The sequence below is a fragment of the Ranitomeya variabilis genome, chromosome 5 (genome assembly GCF_051348905.1).
Source record: "Ranitomeya variabilis isolate aRanVar5 chromosome 5, aRanVar5.hap1, whole genome shotgun sequence".
Lineage (NCBI taxonomy): Eukaryota > Metazoa > Chordata > Amphibia > Anura > Dendrobatidae > Ranitomeya > Ranitomeya variabilis.
The window spans coordinates 629,834,136-629,851,330 of record NC_135236.1 but is presented as its reverse complement, the minus strand read 5'-3'; the positions used below and the strand labels follow the sequence as shown (position 1 = coordinate 629,851,330).

Genomic DNA, 17,195 nt, shown 5'->3' with positions numbered 1-17,195 from the left:
TTTACCTGTCCCATGCATAAGTGATTACTGCTCCTGAACAGAATAATCCTGTGTTCAATGCATCCTGTTTGTGCAATGATAGCACATTTACAACACAATTAACCCTTTCACAACACATGTCCAGTCAGTGCTGGTGCCATTGTCTCTGCCTATGTGCGTATTGAACATGAAGAGGAAGCCAGAGATCAGCTGCAGCCCAGACTTCCTCTTCATGTTAAATCTGTATGTAGGTAATGCCACCACTGATTGGGCGTTGGAGTCACGTGTCACAACACCGCACGAGAGTCCCAGGGAGAACATGTCCCAACACCGCTGAAATGGCACGAGCATGGGAGGTGAATATAGTTTTTTTATTTTATCGCGGCCAAACATTTAGTGCATATACTGTAGAACACGCTATTTGGTATATTTATGCTTCCAAATTGCTCTGCACAGTCTCCAAATCATATTACAGAATAAAAAAATTCCATTAAGTTTTCATTTCTACTATAGTTTTCAATATTAATTTTGATACTAAAAACAATAAAAATTGAAACTTACAATTAGTAAATTGCATTTCTTTTATTTCTTTTATGTTGTTTAAGATATTACTTTATTTTGAATTTATGTTAAAATTTGTTGAAAAACGAAGAGCTAAATCTAATAATACTATGGTTCCCAGGGTCTGAAGGAGAGGAAACTCTCCTTCAGGCCCTGGGATCCATATTTAAGTGTAAAATAAAGAATTAAAATAAAAAATATTGATATACTCACCCTCTGACGAGCCCTGGTAGTAATCGGCATCTTCCGTTCTTAAGAATGTGCATGTTCAGGGCCTTAGATGACGTCACTGCTTTGTGATTGGTCGCGGCGGCCCACGTGACCGCTCAGCGACCAATCACAAGCCGTGACGTAATTCTCATGGCCTAAATTCCTAGAATGAGGAATTTAGGACCTGAGAGAATTACGTCACGGCTTGTGATTGGTCGCTGAGCGGTCACGTGGGCCGCCGCGACCAATCACAAAGCCGTGACGTCATCTAAGGCCCTGAACGCGCTCATTCTTAGGAACGGAAGATGCCGATTACTACCAGGGCTCGTCAGAGGGTGAGTATATCAATATTTTTTATTTTAATTCTTTATTTTACACTTAAATATGGATCCCAGGGCCTGAAGGAGAGTTTCCTCTCCTTCAGACCCTGGGAACCATAGTATCCCATTGCACTGCATTGGGTTTCGCGTTTCGGCCGACCCCGACCCTGACTTTATTATAAGATCGGCCGATTTCACTCGACCTGACTTTTGAGAAAGTCGGGTTTCGTGAAACCCGACCCGATCCTATAAAAATAAAAGTCGCTCAACCCTAGTGATGACAGCTGTTTCGCGCCTACAATAGCGCTTCCATAGGTCTCCACCCCGGGCTACGAACATGACGGCTGTGTTTTATATGTTGCAATAAAGGAATTGAACCACACTTGGACTGGTGAGTGTTGCCGTATTTTCCTGCATTTTCCTGCATTTCTTCTGATGAGTGCTTCTTTTATTCATGTGGGCACCTCTACCTGGATATCAGGCTCCTGTGTGAAACGCTTTGGATAGACCGCAGTTGGTCTGGGATCGTGGAGCAGCTGTGCGGCTTTACTTTTTTCTACTATGGACGTTAGAGGAGGAGATCCACTGTCTCTAGTCATCACCTGGAACTGAAATTCCCACAACTGTTCCTAGTCAAATGATGTCTGGGAATAGAGAACTCTGGTCACTGAGTTTATGGAAACATATGAGGACAATGGGATATTATCTTTGCTATTATTAAGAATCGAGTATGTAATTTTAGCATTTTCATTGATATCATTATCTGATGCTTAGACAGTATGCATTGAAATTCCATGAATATCATTTTCTTGCACATTGATAGCATAGCTGTCTTTCTCAAAAATAGGGGACTTGTTATTAACATCAAAAATACTTAACTGAATAGTTGGGAAGATCTATTCTATAGTTTTATATTATACATTATAGTAAGGCATGGTTTCTCTATCAACAGTTGAAGTGACTTCTTCTGGAATCATATAATATAGAGATGTGGTTGTAACTTCAGGGGCATTGTCATGTAAATCATTAATATGGATCAAAACTTTGCAGTGAATTTCATCTTTGGCCTTCACTGTTTAGTCATATCTTTCTTTAAACTCATAGTCTAAATCTCCAATTAATGTAATTCTTCCATTTGTTGGATCCATACTAAAAACTAGATATACAGTTGTGCTCAAAAGTTTACATACCCTGGCAGAATTTTTGCTTTCTTGGCCTTTTTTCAGAGAATATAAATAATAATAACACCAAAACTTTTTATCCAAAAGTTCACATGCCCTGGTGATTTTGGACTGATAACATGCACAGAAGTTGACACAAATGGGTTTGAATGGCTACTAAAGGTAACGTGTGTGTGCATAAAAGCGGAGTGAGTTTCTGGGATCCAGACGGATTCTTGCATCTTTCATCCAGCCACTGATGTTTCTGGATTGTGAGTCATGGGGAACGCAAAGGAATTGTCAATGGATCTACGGGAAAATGTAGTTGAACTGTATAAAACAGGAAAGGGATACAAAAAGATATCCAAGGAATTGATAATGCCAGTCAGCAGCATTCAAACTGTGATTAACAAATGGAAAATCAGAGGCTCTGTAAAAACAAAACCATGGTCACGTAGACCAACAAAAATTTTGTCCACAACTGCCAGGAAAATTGTTCGGGATGCAAAGAAAAAACAACAAATAACATCAGCTGAAATACTGGAGGCAAAGTTGCAATCATCAGCCTGGAAGCTGCGCATGGGACTTACTTGGATGCTCCAATATGATAACGATCCAAAACACAAGGCCAAGTCAACCTGTCATTGGCTACAGCAGAACAAAGTGAAGGTTTTGGAGTGGCCATCTCAGTCTCCTGACCTCAATATCATTGAGCCAATTTGGGGAGATCTCAAGCATGCAATTCATGCTAGACAGCCCAAGAATTTACAGGAATTGGAGGCTTTTTGCCATGACGAGTGGGCAGCGTTACCATCTGAGAAAATAAAGAACCTCATCCACAACTACCAGAAAAGACTTCAAACTGTCATTGATGTTAGAGGGGGCAATACACGGTATTAAGAAATTGGGTATGTGAACTTTTGATCAGGGTCATTTGTATGTTTTGGGTTGTCATGGTTTAAAATGAGAAAACACATTAGTTTGACAATAAATGGCTTTACCAAACCACTATCCATGAGTGGAGAAAAAGTTTTGGTGTTATCACTCATATTCTCTGAAAAAAAAAGCCAAGAAAGCAAACATTCTCTATAAGACATTAAGTAAACTTTGGAGCACAACTGTATAAATTCTGGCATCTCACGAAATAAGTAAGGTATCTGTCCATTCAAACCTTCATCTTCATCGACTACATTTAATTGGAGAACCAGAAAACCAACAGGAACATTTTCATTTAGATCAATTTCGAAAGTATTTTTATTACATTTGGGAAAGATATCATTCACATCCTGCACCTTAAACTTTATAACAGCAGTTCCAGTATTAGGAGGATCTCCTCCATCAAAGGCAGTTAAAATTAATTCATGAGAACTTTCCTTTTCTCTGTCAATATATTTCTCTAAAATTAGCTCTGGAAATTTAATTCCAGAATTGTAATTTTTCATTCCAAGTGAGAAGTATTCACTTTCATTGATAATATAGTCTTGTACTGAATTTATCTGAATATCAAGATCATGTGCAAGTCCCAATGCTAGATGTACACCAGATAAAGCTGATTCACTAATCACCACTTTAAAATAATTATTTGAAAAGTTTGGCAGATTATCGTTTACATCTTTAATTTGGATTTTAATTGAGTATAAATGCAATGGGTTTTCAATCACATGTTCAAAGCTAATTAAGCAGATTCTCTCTCTATCTATTGTTTCTGTAATATAACAGTCCCCAGTTTCCAAGTAGACATTAAAATACTATAATTTGTCTCTTTAGACAATATGAAATTTCCAGAATAATAATTCCTTGGTCATAAGCCCTAGATCTTTTACTATGTTTCCTACAAGAGATCCTTGTTTCAGAATAGCTGAGCAGTCAGGACGGGGTGCGGCTCACTGTAGCAGCCTCCTGTCGGAAAAAGCCCTTTTTGGTCCCCTGATGAACCCTGGTTTATCGCCCTGCGGGAAACGTGTCGGGATGGGCAACTGAATAGATAAGTACAATCTGTACAATTTTTCTATGACCACGATCAATATATGGATTTATTGTTTCCCTGCATTACTTTTTAAATATGATATATAATTAAGAAATATACTATCTGTGGGGCATACTGGTATTATCTACTTTTGGATATATTGTGACCTATTTTTTGGTAGTAGATTCTAGTTATGACTGACTAAAACTCTATAAGACATTAAGTACAAATATCTACCAATTTAGAGGGATACCTCTTTAATCCATAATAGTGCCCCCAGATATACCTTTGCTAAATTTGAGTAAACACATATATATTTGGGCTGTAGGGCGTATTTGTGTCCTTTCATTTTTGAGAATGCTGGGGGCGTAAAAATATGAACAGCTATAAGACATGAGTAACAATTGCTAAGAATATCTCTCTTATACCCCTGATCACAGCTGCACTTTAGCTGTAAGGTATCAGGATTTATACAACTAATAATCCTGAAAGTTGGTATATTAAATTTTCAAAAGTTGTTATATTAAATTATCAAAATATACCTTGCAGGTGTTATTGATTAAGCACTTTAAAGCACATTAGCACTTTAAGATATTGGTGTTGGTGATGGTGTTTCCTTGTTAGTTCCCCTTAGGGTCTTAAGGGAGAACCGTCGTCGAGTGGGGGCACCATGTCGAACTTAGGGTGCCAACCTCAGCGGTAAGGTAGGGTGAGGAAGGGAAAGAGCACCTCCTCACTTTTTTACCTCTATCCTTTTTAGTGTTAAGATTATATTGTTAAGATTAACCATTGTCTCCTGACCCTAACCTAGGTCAATTTTTACCTATAAAAATTAAAAGTTATATTTTAGGGGCATGTTTTTTGGTTCTTTTTTGGTTGACAAAAATTATTTATGCTCTGTTTTTCTATATTCATGTGGTTATTTTGTAGCGTGTCTGGTGCCAAGCAGGAATCAGACAGCACAATGGCATGAAATGCAAAGCCCAAAGCCAAGACAGCACCTTGGTTTCATGCGTTGTGAAATCATAACGCATATTGTGAGCAAACCAAACAAGTGCAAGAATTGCATGTTATTGACATGCAGTAGTCTGGTCCAGAAAGTGCAAGCTGCAAATTTTTTCACATGCACTTGTTGGTTTGTACAGGCACATTGTTTGTTAGTGGTTCAATGTGCTGTCTATTGAGCCACAAAAAGCACACTGACCAAAAATCTAGCCGCCTGAAAAATAATTAACTGCAACTGCAGATAGGATGGAAGCAAAAGTTTGCCAAAAGGAGACAACCACTTTAAATAAAAATGAAGAAATATAAAAAAAATTAAAGACAAACACCTTGGAGAGGTACTGTGTTCACAATTCTTTTCCCATGATAACAATGATTTACACTTAAGAAAAGTGGTGCTGTTTGGACAAGAAAATTGATTTGTACATACTACAGAGCCTCTCACATAACCAAATCAGTTCTCATACTTTGCACTGCTGAGGGGCAATACCCAGAAACATCTTGTCTGCAAATTGAGATTCTGACTTGGCTTTTATCCTAGGTCATATTGCATGTTGTATACTGCAAAACTCGTTAAAAGTTCGATAGTTACATGTAGGATTGCTGCTTCTGACAGGTGGCACTAAAGAACTTAAGTCCTCTTGCTCTCTGAAGAGACAATTTGCATATTACACATCCAAGAGGAGAATTGCACAAGGAATAAGCCTCTTTTAGCATGCCAGAGCTGGTATGTCTCCCTCCACAAGGAGAAAAGTTATGCCTTAGACCCTAGTTCAGAGCCTCTCACCTAGCCAAATCAGTTCTCATACTTTGCACTGACGAGGGGCAATACCCTGAAGCATAGTGTTTGCGCATTGAAATTCTTATTTGCCTTTTATCCTAAGTCATATTGCAAGACTCATTAAAGGGTTGACAGTGACTTGTAGGATTGCTGCTGCTAACAGTTGGTGCTGTAGAGCATAAAGCCTCTTTTAATCTGAAGAGGCAATTTGCATATTAAATTTCCCAGAGGAGCATTGTACTCTTCACAAGGAGAAATGTTACCTTTTAGACCCTAGTTCAGAGCCTCTCACCTAGCCAAATCAGTTCTCATACTTTGCACTGATGAAGGGCAATACACCGAAACACAGTGTCTGCTAATTGAGCTTCCGATTTGGCTTTTATCCAAAGTCATATTGCAAGACTCATTAAAGGGTCGATAGAGACTTTTAAAATTGCTCCTTCCAATAAGTGTCGCTATAGAGTTTAGGTCCTCTTCCTCTCTGAAGAGGCAATTTGCATATCTACGTCTTCTAGTAAGATGTATCTGTCAGCATGATACAGGCTCTTAGAGGATGACCTGATGTCTTGAAGGGCAGCAAATAAGCCACTTTTCTCCAAGAAAAAAATCAAGGACAGGTTGACATTGCGAAGGAAGTACCGGAATTAGACCAAAGAACAGTGGTTTACTTTTTGGGACATCTGGAAGAATCATTGCAAAGAGAAGAAAAAGTGAGCACTAGCATGAGTTCTGTGTCATGCCAACAGTAAAGCATCCTGAGACCATATATGTGTGAGGTTGCTTTGAATCCATAGGAGACAGCTCTCACACAACACAGTTTGGCTAAGAATAATGCCATGATTAAAGAATGGTATGTAAGGATCCTCCATGAGCAGTTTCTTCTAACAATCCTGGAGCTATGCGGTGATAAAAAATTATTTTCTAGCATGATGGAGCACCAGGTCATAAGACAAAAGTGATAACTGAAAGGCTAAGTGAACAAAACATTAAAACACCACTCCAGCATTTATTTATTACATTGCTAGAATGGTGCTTATATTTTTAGTTCCTTACCCCTAGTCTTATACATACATGCCACTGTCTTCACCTTCTTTTGCCGTCACTATCGATGGTCTCCAGCAGTTTGCAACCTGCTAGATCGATCAAGTGCTTGCTGGAGCGAGCTGGAGGACACTTTTCAATAAAAGTCTATGAGATTCTCATTTTGGTTCTCAAAGGTTTGCATTGAGAACTTGTGATCGTTACTTCGGACTTCTGGGCAGTCAGAAGTTGTGGTTAAAAGATGGCGCCGTGGGACTGGAACGTCACCGATAAAAGCTTAAGATGGTGGTGAGTAAGCATAATTCTATGGGCAGGGTCCTTAGAATACATGTAGGCACCTGTTATGGGTTGCCATTTTACATTTTGCATAGTAGATGTGTCTCCATTATAGTACTCCCTGTGAGTATTCGTCGGTACCAGGAGCCAGTGATCACATGGCTGTAAGTATGTGAATTGCATATTTTCTGCCACATTTTGGCTAGACTGTATCCGGCCTCGCTCAATAACCTTCAATTGAGCATGGCCAGCCACAGCTATTCGGCACGTGTGCAAATCAAAAACTTGCGGTCATGTCCTTGCAGCTCCTGGAATGACTGCAGTCTTTTTAGATTTTTTAGCTTTATTAATATATTTTTTATTTTTTGAATATGAATCAAAAAACTCACACTGGCGCTCACCACATAAAGGAATAGAGGTCGGTGACAGGGAGCGAGAAAGGGGAGGGGAAGGAAGATGAGGGTTACACACCCCTAGCTGCTGGGATCAAAAACCAGGATCTGTGCCTACCCTGGAAACACAATGAGGAGTGATCATAAAAGAACGAGGTGATCCCGCGCTCAGGGGTTAAATGGACGTAATACAGTGTGAATAAATAAAAATCTATTTGGAAATGCCCCGAACCTGTGTACAAGTGTATATATACATAAATAATGCATGGCGGGACAATGATAACCCGGCAAGTAAATGCGCTAGTGGTCCCAGTGAGAGACCTACAAGATTACCTGGTCCGGTGACCGCTGAAGACTTGTTACAGTGTATGCGGGGAATGAGGGAGCAGGAATATGTAGCAGCTGACGCGGTGCCTGGGAGCCCCGGCCGAAGGCGTCCCTGGCAACCACGAGGAAGAAGATAGCTGCTAGTGCCGACTCACGAGTGCCTATGCTGTGACGTCACAAAAGGTACGGAGCGGCGTTGGGGCCACAAAGGATTGACTAACCAACGCGTTTCGAAGGTTCCCGGCCTTCTTCGTCAGGGTATTTTTTATTTTTTATAATTCTTATAGATGATATTGTATGATAATAACTATATGAGTCTTACCTGCAGTACTATATTTGCTGGATGACTGTCTGGTAGACTATTTGCAATAGCAGCATCTTCGGTGTCTATAAGATTCTCTGTGGGGACGTTCTGCACTGGTTTCAGATAAGCGATTTCATTCTGCTTGGAGTCCGGAGTCACACACACATCATATGAGAATGGGAAAGGTAAACTTGTATCACTGATCTCAGAAGGACATCCCAGGGTGAACTGAGGATAAACACTGTGGCTAAAACTTCCAAATTTTGTTGGAGAGTTATTTTTTCTGAATTTTGAAATCACTATTATCACTACAGATATAATGAACAAGATAGAGATCAGGGCAATTGAAACTACTAGGTAGAATGTAGTATTAGAGGATAAATCTGAATTAATAGGTTGATGTTTTACCTCTGGTACAACTTGTTGAAAGTTTTCTGCAACAACTAAGCTCAAAGTGACCGTACATGACAGAGACGGGACTCCATTATCCTTCACCAGAACCACAACTTTTTGTCTTAAAGAATCCACATCTAAAAGATCTCTGCTGATTCTGATTTCACCATCACGTTGGCCTAAAGAAAATAAAGATGGTTCTTGAACTTGTAGAAAGTGATAGGAGAGCCAGGCATTGTGTCCAGAGTCAGCGTCCACTGCAATCACTTTGGTCACTAGATAACCTTTCTCAGCATAGTCAAATGATCTCTGGGCATAGAGAACTCCACTTATAGAATTAATGGAAATATAAGATGACACAGGAATATCGTCTATGGTATTACTAAGTATTGAGTATGTAATTCTAGCATTTTCATTGATATCATCATCTGATGCGTGGATACTATGTATTGAAGTCCCTTGCAGATTGTTTTCTTGTATATAGATGATATAGTTCTTCATTTGAAAGGCAGGAGGATTGTCATTCACATCAGAGATATTCAGTTGAATGGTTTTATTGGTAGATAACTGAGGAGACCCGTTATCCATAGCTGTAATGGTTATATTATAATGGGAAATTTTCTCTCTGTCAACAAGAGCTGTAGTTACCAATTTATAATAATTTCCAGAGGTTGATATTAACTGGAAAAGTAAATTTTCAGAAAGTTCACAAGTAACCTCTCCATTCTCTTTGCTGTCGATGTCATGGACATTGATAAGTGTTATTATTGTACCTGTAGGAGAATCTTCTTGAATTGTAGTTAATAAGGACGTGACAGTTATTTCTGGTGCATTATCATTAATATCAATCACATCAACATACACTTTACTGTGAGCAGCCAGATGACCACCATCTTTAGCTTCTACCGTTAACTCATATTGTTCCGTGATCTCATAGTCAATATTTCCAATCAAAGTGATGCTTCCATTTACTGGATCTAAACTGAAGACTGAGTAGGTATTTTCATGAACATCACTAAATGAATATCTTATTTGTGCATTTAAACCTTCATCTTCATCCACCGCATTCAGCTGGAGAACCAGAAAACCAATTGAGACATTTTCATTTACACTTATTTCATATATGTCCTTATTACATTTGGGGAAGTTATCATTCACATCTTGAATAACAATCTTTATTAGGGCACTCCCTGTTTTAGGAGGTGTCCCCCCATCTGAAGCAGTTAGAGTTAATTCATATGTACTTTGCTGTTCTCTATCCAGAGGTTTCTCTAATATAAGCTCAGCGTGTTTGGTTCCATCTTTGTTCGATTTCATCCCCAGTGAGAAGTATTCATTCTCATTTATCTTATAGTCCTGTACAGAATTTATTCCAATATCAGGATCTTGTGCAATTCCCAAAGCTAAACGTACTCCAGGCAAAGCCGATTCACTAATTGCAGTGTCAAAAATAGGTTTTAAAAAAAATGGAGGATTATCATTTACATCCTCAATCTCCACTTTAATTGTGTATAGATGTAAAGGATTTTCAATCACAGCCTCAAAGCTGATGAGACAATTATGTTTTGTCCCACAGAGAACCTCTCTGTCTGTTCTTTCTGCCACATACAATTCTCCATTTTCTAGGTTAATATTAAAATACTGAGTGTTTCCTCTTGAAAAAATGTGGAAATTTCTTAATTGCAATTCCTTTGTTTTTAATCCTAAATCCTTTGCTATGTTTCCTACTGTGGATCCTTGCTTCAGTTCCTCAGGTATTAAGTAGTGAAGCTGAGCATCTGTATGTGCCAACATAAGGAAAAGAAGAAAATTTGCTACTTGCCATTTTATTGTCCTTTTTCTGAAATGGTGAATGTTCTTTTGGATGTATTTGTGAATCATTGTATCTTTTAGTAAATCCAAATGATAAAAAGATGAAAGTCCAAATTCAAATCTGTGCCGGAAGGAAAAATCCAGCTGCAAGAGGGTGAAGATCCTTTATTGTCTTGTCCTGCAGATTTTAGCTTTGAAGATGTAGCAGGTATTGAGCTGAGATCTCATTTCCAATGCGCAATCAAACAGTGGCACTCAGAGTCTGCAGAAGGAACTGCAATAAGACTGGTTCTACTTCACTCATTCAAGAAATGAAAAGATGTACATTGTCTCCACAAAATAGGAAACAGCTCACAATTATCGTCAGGGAAAAACTCAATAGATTTGTGAAGCAATAAGGAGAATCCAAGCAGCTAATATAACCTACAGCTTTCTAATAAGTTATATTACTTGTTATTTGGCAGCGAAATACCAGCTTTATAAAATAATGTTATGATAATTTCAGCTAAACGAACCAGTTAGGCCTACAGGTATCCTTGGAAAGTTCTGTATGTTTATGTCCATTAGATAAAATGAACTCACAGAAACAGGGTATCGTTGACATATTTTGAGGCCAACGTTCCTCGAAAACTAACAGTTGTTTATATATTGCTTATGCATTGTTTAATTCCTTGTTGTCATAGCCAGTTTTCGACTTCATGAGAGACCTTCTTTCTTACTTTTTTATTGTGACATTTATAGAGCCATAACTTTTTTTTTAATTGTTTTGGGTGGCATAGTCATACAAGGGCCTGTTTTATTTTGGGATGTGTTTTTTGTCACTGGCACCAATTTGGGGTACACATAGCTTATTAACAAACTTTCTTTTAGCTGTATAAGGGAAGGAATATAAAAAAACAACAAAAAATAGTATTCAAAAGCTATAACCAGAAAATAAAAACAGATTAAAAAACTTTGTTTGCAAATAGATGGTCTTAATAAATAAAAAATATAGAGCCCGATTCATCAAAGCTTTGGCCCCTGAATTTTGGAATAAAAGTTTTGAAAAGTTGTAAACTTTTAGCCCAACTCATAGTTGTAAGGAAATGTTGTTACTTTTGACATTTTCACACCAGTTACCCACAGCCCTGGCAAAATGGTGCCGAGCTGGGGTGTGGTGAGGGGAGCGGTCGGTGAGGGACACTACAGCTCGTCTAATTCATGGCAAGTTTTGGTTTTCCATTTGCCAGAAATATGACTCCAGTTCCTGACTGTATTCAGATTCCTGGCATAGCACACGGAGGTGTAAACCACTCATCAGATGCTCCAGATTCATTAAGAGGAGGAGCCTTTTCATGAATCATGAGCATCTGACTCCACCACGCCTCCTGTTCAAGACTGCCAAAAAAATCTCCGGACCTGAAGAATGGGGCGAATAGGTGATGATATATTTCCTTGTGGTGATAAAGTGCCAACCTGAGAACTGTGTGTTCTCAATGCATAAGCTATACTAAAAGGATGCCTAGATAAATATGTCAGAAGTAGACAACCTACTTTAATCAACTTATATTCACTTAACAGTAGGCAAATTGGCTTAGGCAGAAAACTTTGTAAAAAGAGTGACAATGGTTATGCTGTAATAAAATGTATTTTTGACACATTAGGGTACTGTCACACAGTGCAATTTTGATCGCTACGACGGTACGATTCGTGATGTTCTAGCGATATCGTTACGATATCGCAGTGTCTGACATGCAGCAGCGATCAGGGATCCTGCTGAGAATCGTACGTCGTAGCAGATCGTTTGGAACTTTCTTTCGTCGCTTGATCACCCGCTGACATCGCTGGATCGTTGTGTGTGACAGCGATCCAGCGATGTGTTCGCTTGTAACCAGGGTAAACATCGGGTAACTAAGCGCAGGGCCACGCTTAGTAACCCGATGTTTACCGTGGTTACCAGCGTAAACGTAAAAAAAACAAACAGTACATACTTACATTCCGGTGTCTGTCCCCGGCGTCTCAGCTTCTCTGCACTGTGAGCGCCGGCCAGCCAGAAAGCGAGCACAGCGGTGACATCTGACGTCACCGCTCTGCTTTCCGGCCGCTGTGCTTACACAGTGGAGAGAAGCAGAACGCCGGGGGACAGACACCGGAATGTAAGTATGTACTGTTTTTTTTTTTTACGTTTACGCTGGTAACCAGGGTAAACATCGGGTTACTAAGCGCGGCCCTGCGCTTAGTAACCCGATGTTTACCCTGGTTACCCGGGGACTTCGGCATCGCTCCAGCGCCGTGATTGCAACGTGTGACCGCAGTCTACGACGCTGGAGCGATAATCATACGATCGCTGCGACGTCACGGATCGTGCCGTCGTAGCGATCAAAATTGCTCTGTGTGACGGTACCCTTAAAGTGGTGACTCAATTTAGACAAGATTCAAGACTTTAACCTAGCGTGTGCCATATAAAAGACATTTAGTCCAACTGCCTCCTTCAATAAACACATGATATTACCACAGAAGACCAAATGAGTTACAGTAGAGGATATTTCATTTAATATGAAATTAAAAGTAACAATGTACAATGGTGAATTATTTAATAATAATAGCTGGATGATTTCCATGCTGTGATCAATTGTGAGTTCAATAGCAAGAATTAAAGTAGTCTCATTGTTAATCTACTGAGATAAAGCTGATAAAAGAACTATGATAAATATCAACTTCCTGCTGCCTAGGATTTTATTAGCAACCATATTTACCAGATGAACATGTGATGGAATTGCTGATCTTGTGATAACTGGCCAACAATCTAATGTATATATGGTTAACACAACTCATGCCCACCAGCAGATATCTGGGAAAGAAGGATCAGACAAGTTGGATTTAATAAGACCCAATACTTTGATTTAATAATAAATTAGCTGCCACCAAAGGTTTCTTGCAACAGTACATTGCCAATGCTCATGAATAGTGTTGAGCATTCCGATACTGCAAGTATCGGGTATCGGCCGATACTTGCTGTATCGGAATTTCCGATACCGAGATCCGATACTTTTGTGGTATCGGGTATCGGGTATCGCAACAACATTAATGTAATAATGTGTAAAAAAGAGAATTAAAATAAAAAATATCGCTATACTCACCTGTCCGACGCAGCCGGGACCTCAGCGAGGGAACCGGCAGCGTTGTTTGTTTAAATTTCGCGCTTTTACTTGGTTACGTGAGGTCCCGGCTTGTGATTGGTCAGGGCGGCCATGTTGCCGGGACGCGGACCAATCACAGCAAGCCGTGACGAAATTACGTCACGGCTTGCTGTGATTGGTCCGCGTCCCGGCAACATGGCCGCCATTAACCAATCACAAGCCGTGACGTCACGGGAGGCTGGACATGCGCGTATTTTGAAAAGCGCGCGTGTCCAGCCTCCAGTGACGTCCCGGCAACATGGCCGCCATTAACCAATCACAAGCCGGGACGTCACGGGAGGCTGGACATGCGCGTATTTTGAAAAGCGCGCGTGTCCAGCCTCCAGTGACGTCCCGGCAACATGGCCGCCATTAACCAATCACAAGCCGGGACGTCACGGGAGGCTAGACATGCGCGTATTTTGAAAAGCGCGCGTGTCCAGCCTCCAGTGACGTCCCGGCAACATGGCCGCCATTAACCAATCACAAGCCGGGACGTCACGGGAGGCTGGACATGCGCGTATTTTGAAAAGCGCGCGTGTCCAGCCTCCAGTGACGTCCCGGCAACATGGCCGCCATTAACCAATCACAAGCCGGGACGTCACTGGAGGCTGGACACGCGCGCTTTTTAAAATACGCGCGTGTCCAGCCTCCCGTGACGTCACAGCTTGTGATTGGTTAATGGCGGCCATGTTGCCGGGACGCGGACCAATCACAGCAAGCCGTGACGTAATTTAGTCACGGCTTGCTGTGATTGGTCCGCGTCCCGGCAACATGGCGCCGTGACCAATCATAAGCCGGGACGTCACTGGAGGCTGGACACGCGCGCTTTTCAAAATACGCGCATGTCCAGCCTCCCGTGACGTCACGGCTTGTGATTGGTTAATGGCGGCCATGTTGCCGGGACGCGGACCAATCACAGCAAGCCGTGACGTAATTTCGTCACGGCTTGCTGTGATTGGTCCGCGTCCCGGCAACATGGCCGCCCTGACCAATCACAAGCCGGGACCTCACGTAACCAAGTAAAAGCGCGAATTTTAAACAAACAACGCTGCCGGTTCCCTCGCTGAGGTCCAGGCTGCGTCGGAGAGGTGAGTATAGCAATATTTTTTATTTTAATTCTTTCTTTTACACATTAATATGGTTCCCAGGGCCTGAAGGAGAGTTTCCTCTCCTTCAGACCCTGGGAACCATCAGGAATACCGTCCGATACTTGAGTCCCATTGACTTGTATTGGTATCGGGTATCGGTATCGGATTGGATCCGATAATTTGCCGGTATCGGCCGATACTTTCCGATACCGATACTTTCAAGTATCGGACGGTATCGCTCAACACTACTCATGAATCATCAATACACGGGGGATAAATGACTAATGTATGTGGATATGTAATATATGAGAATAAATTAATTTCAGGTAAAATCTAATTGTGACACATTATTTGTGAGAAGATCAAATATAATTAGTATCTCTGCTGATGGAAGAATTAATCCATAGGCATTATCCAGTAAATATACTTATTTAAAGGGAACATGTCAACATGTTTTTACTTATGGATGTGATGGTATGACTGTATAGGTGCTTATCCAACTATACAAATGATACCTACTTTGTAAAGATGCATTGTATCAGTCATGAGTAGTGTTGAGCGATACCGTCCGATACTTGAAAGTATCGGTATCGGAAAGTATCGGCCGATACCGGCAAAATATCGGATCCAATCCGATACCGATACCCGATACCAATACAAGTCAATGGGACTCATGTATCGGACGGTATTCCTGATGGTTCCCAGGGTCTGAAGGAGGGGAAACTCTCCTTCAGGCCCTGGGAACCATATAAATGTGTAAAAGAAAGAATTAAAATAAAAAATATCGCTATACTCACCTCTCCGACGCAGCCGGGACTTCAGCGAGGGAACCGGCAGCGTTGTTTGTTTAAAATTCGCGCTATTACTTGGTTACGTGAATTCCCGGCTTGTGATTGGTCAGGTCGGCCATGTTGCCGGGACGCGGACCAATCACAGCAAGCCATGACGAAATTACGTCACGGCTTGCTGTGATTGGTCCGCGTCCCGGCAATATGGCCGCCCTGACCAATCACAAGCCGTGACGTCACGGGAGGCTGGACACGCGCTCATTTTAAAATGGGCGCGTGTCCAGCCTCCCGTGACGTCACGGCTTGTGATTGGTTGCGCCGCGGTCAACCAATCACAAGCCGGGAGGCTGGACGCGCTCATTTTAAAATGGGCGCGTGTCCAGCCTCCCGTGACGTCACGGCTTGTGATTGGTTGCGCCGCGGTCAACCAATCACAAGCCGGGAGGCTGGACGCGCTCATTTTAAAATGGGCGCGTGTCCAGCCTCCCGTGACGTCACGGCTTGTGATTGGTTGCGCCGCGGTCAACCAATCACAAGCCGGGAGGCTGGACGCGCTCATTTTAAAATGGGCGCGTGTCCAGCCTCCCGTGACGTCACGGCTTGTGATTGGTCAGGGCGGCCATATTGCCGGGACGCGGACCAATCACAGCAAGCCGTGACGTAATTTCGTCACGGCTTGCTGTGATTGGTCCGCGTCCCGGCAACGTGGCCGACCTGACCAATCACAAGCCGGGAATTCACGTAACCAAGTAATAGCGCGAATTTTAAACAAACAACGCTGCCGGTTCCCTCGCTGAAGTCCCGGCTGCGTCGGACAGGTGAGTATAGCGATATTTTTTATTTTAATTCTCTCTTTTACACATTTTAACATTAATGTTGTTGCGATACCCGATACCCGATACCACAAGAGTATCGGAATCCCGGTATCGGAATTCCGATACAGCAAGTATCGGCCGATACCCGATACTTGCAGCATCGGAATGCTCAACACTAGTCATGAGAAATTTACAGTAGAAGATATAGGCAAACCAGTCTGGAAGTGCACTAGGGTGTGTCAATACACTTGGTTGTAACAAGCAGTCCAGAAGTATTCATCTGCATCAGGCTGATTTGCTTATGATTTCTACTCTAGATTTCACATAACTGGTAAAACGAATCCGTACAAAATAGTTATCATTTTTCTAGGGTGAGAAGCATGTAAAGCATCTATACAACCATGCTGCTACACCCATATGTAAAAATATGATAGCTTACATAATTCTGAGTTATTGGAAGTCCCAACGAGTGGATTATTTGTCTCTTTAAAATGTTCATATGGACACTAGTGATGAGCAAACGTGCTCAGATAAGGTGTTATCTGAGCATGCTCAGGTGCTGAGTGTCTTTGGTTTGCTCGAATAATATGTTCGAGTACCTGCAGCTGCATGTTTTGTGGCTGTTCGACAGGCAAAACACATGCATGGATTGTCTAACAAACATTATCCTTCAGCAGAACCACAACTTTTTATCTTACAGAATCCATATCTCGAAGTTCCCTGATGATTTTTATTTCACAATGACATTGGCCAAAAGTAAATAAAGATGGTTTTTGAACTAGTAGTAAGTGATAGGAGAGCCAGGCATCAACTCCAAGT

General features: G+C 41.3%; 1 protein-coding gene across 6 annotated transcripts in view; it reads right to left on the bottom strand.

The window, feature by feature from the left end:
• The window catches only part of LOC143776637 (protocadherin gamma-C5-like), a 671,321-nt gene that overhangs the window by 335,129 nt on the left and 318,997 nt on the right, over nt 1-17,195 (bottom strand). The window lies entirely within an intron of this gene.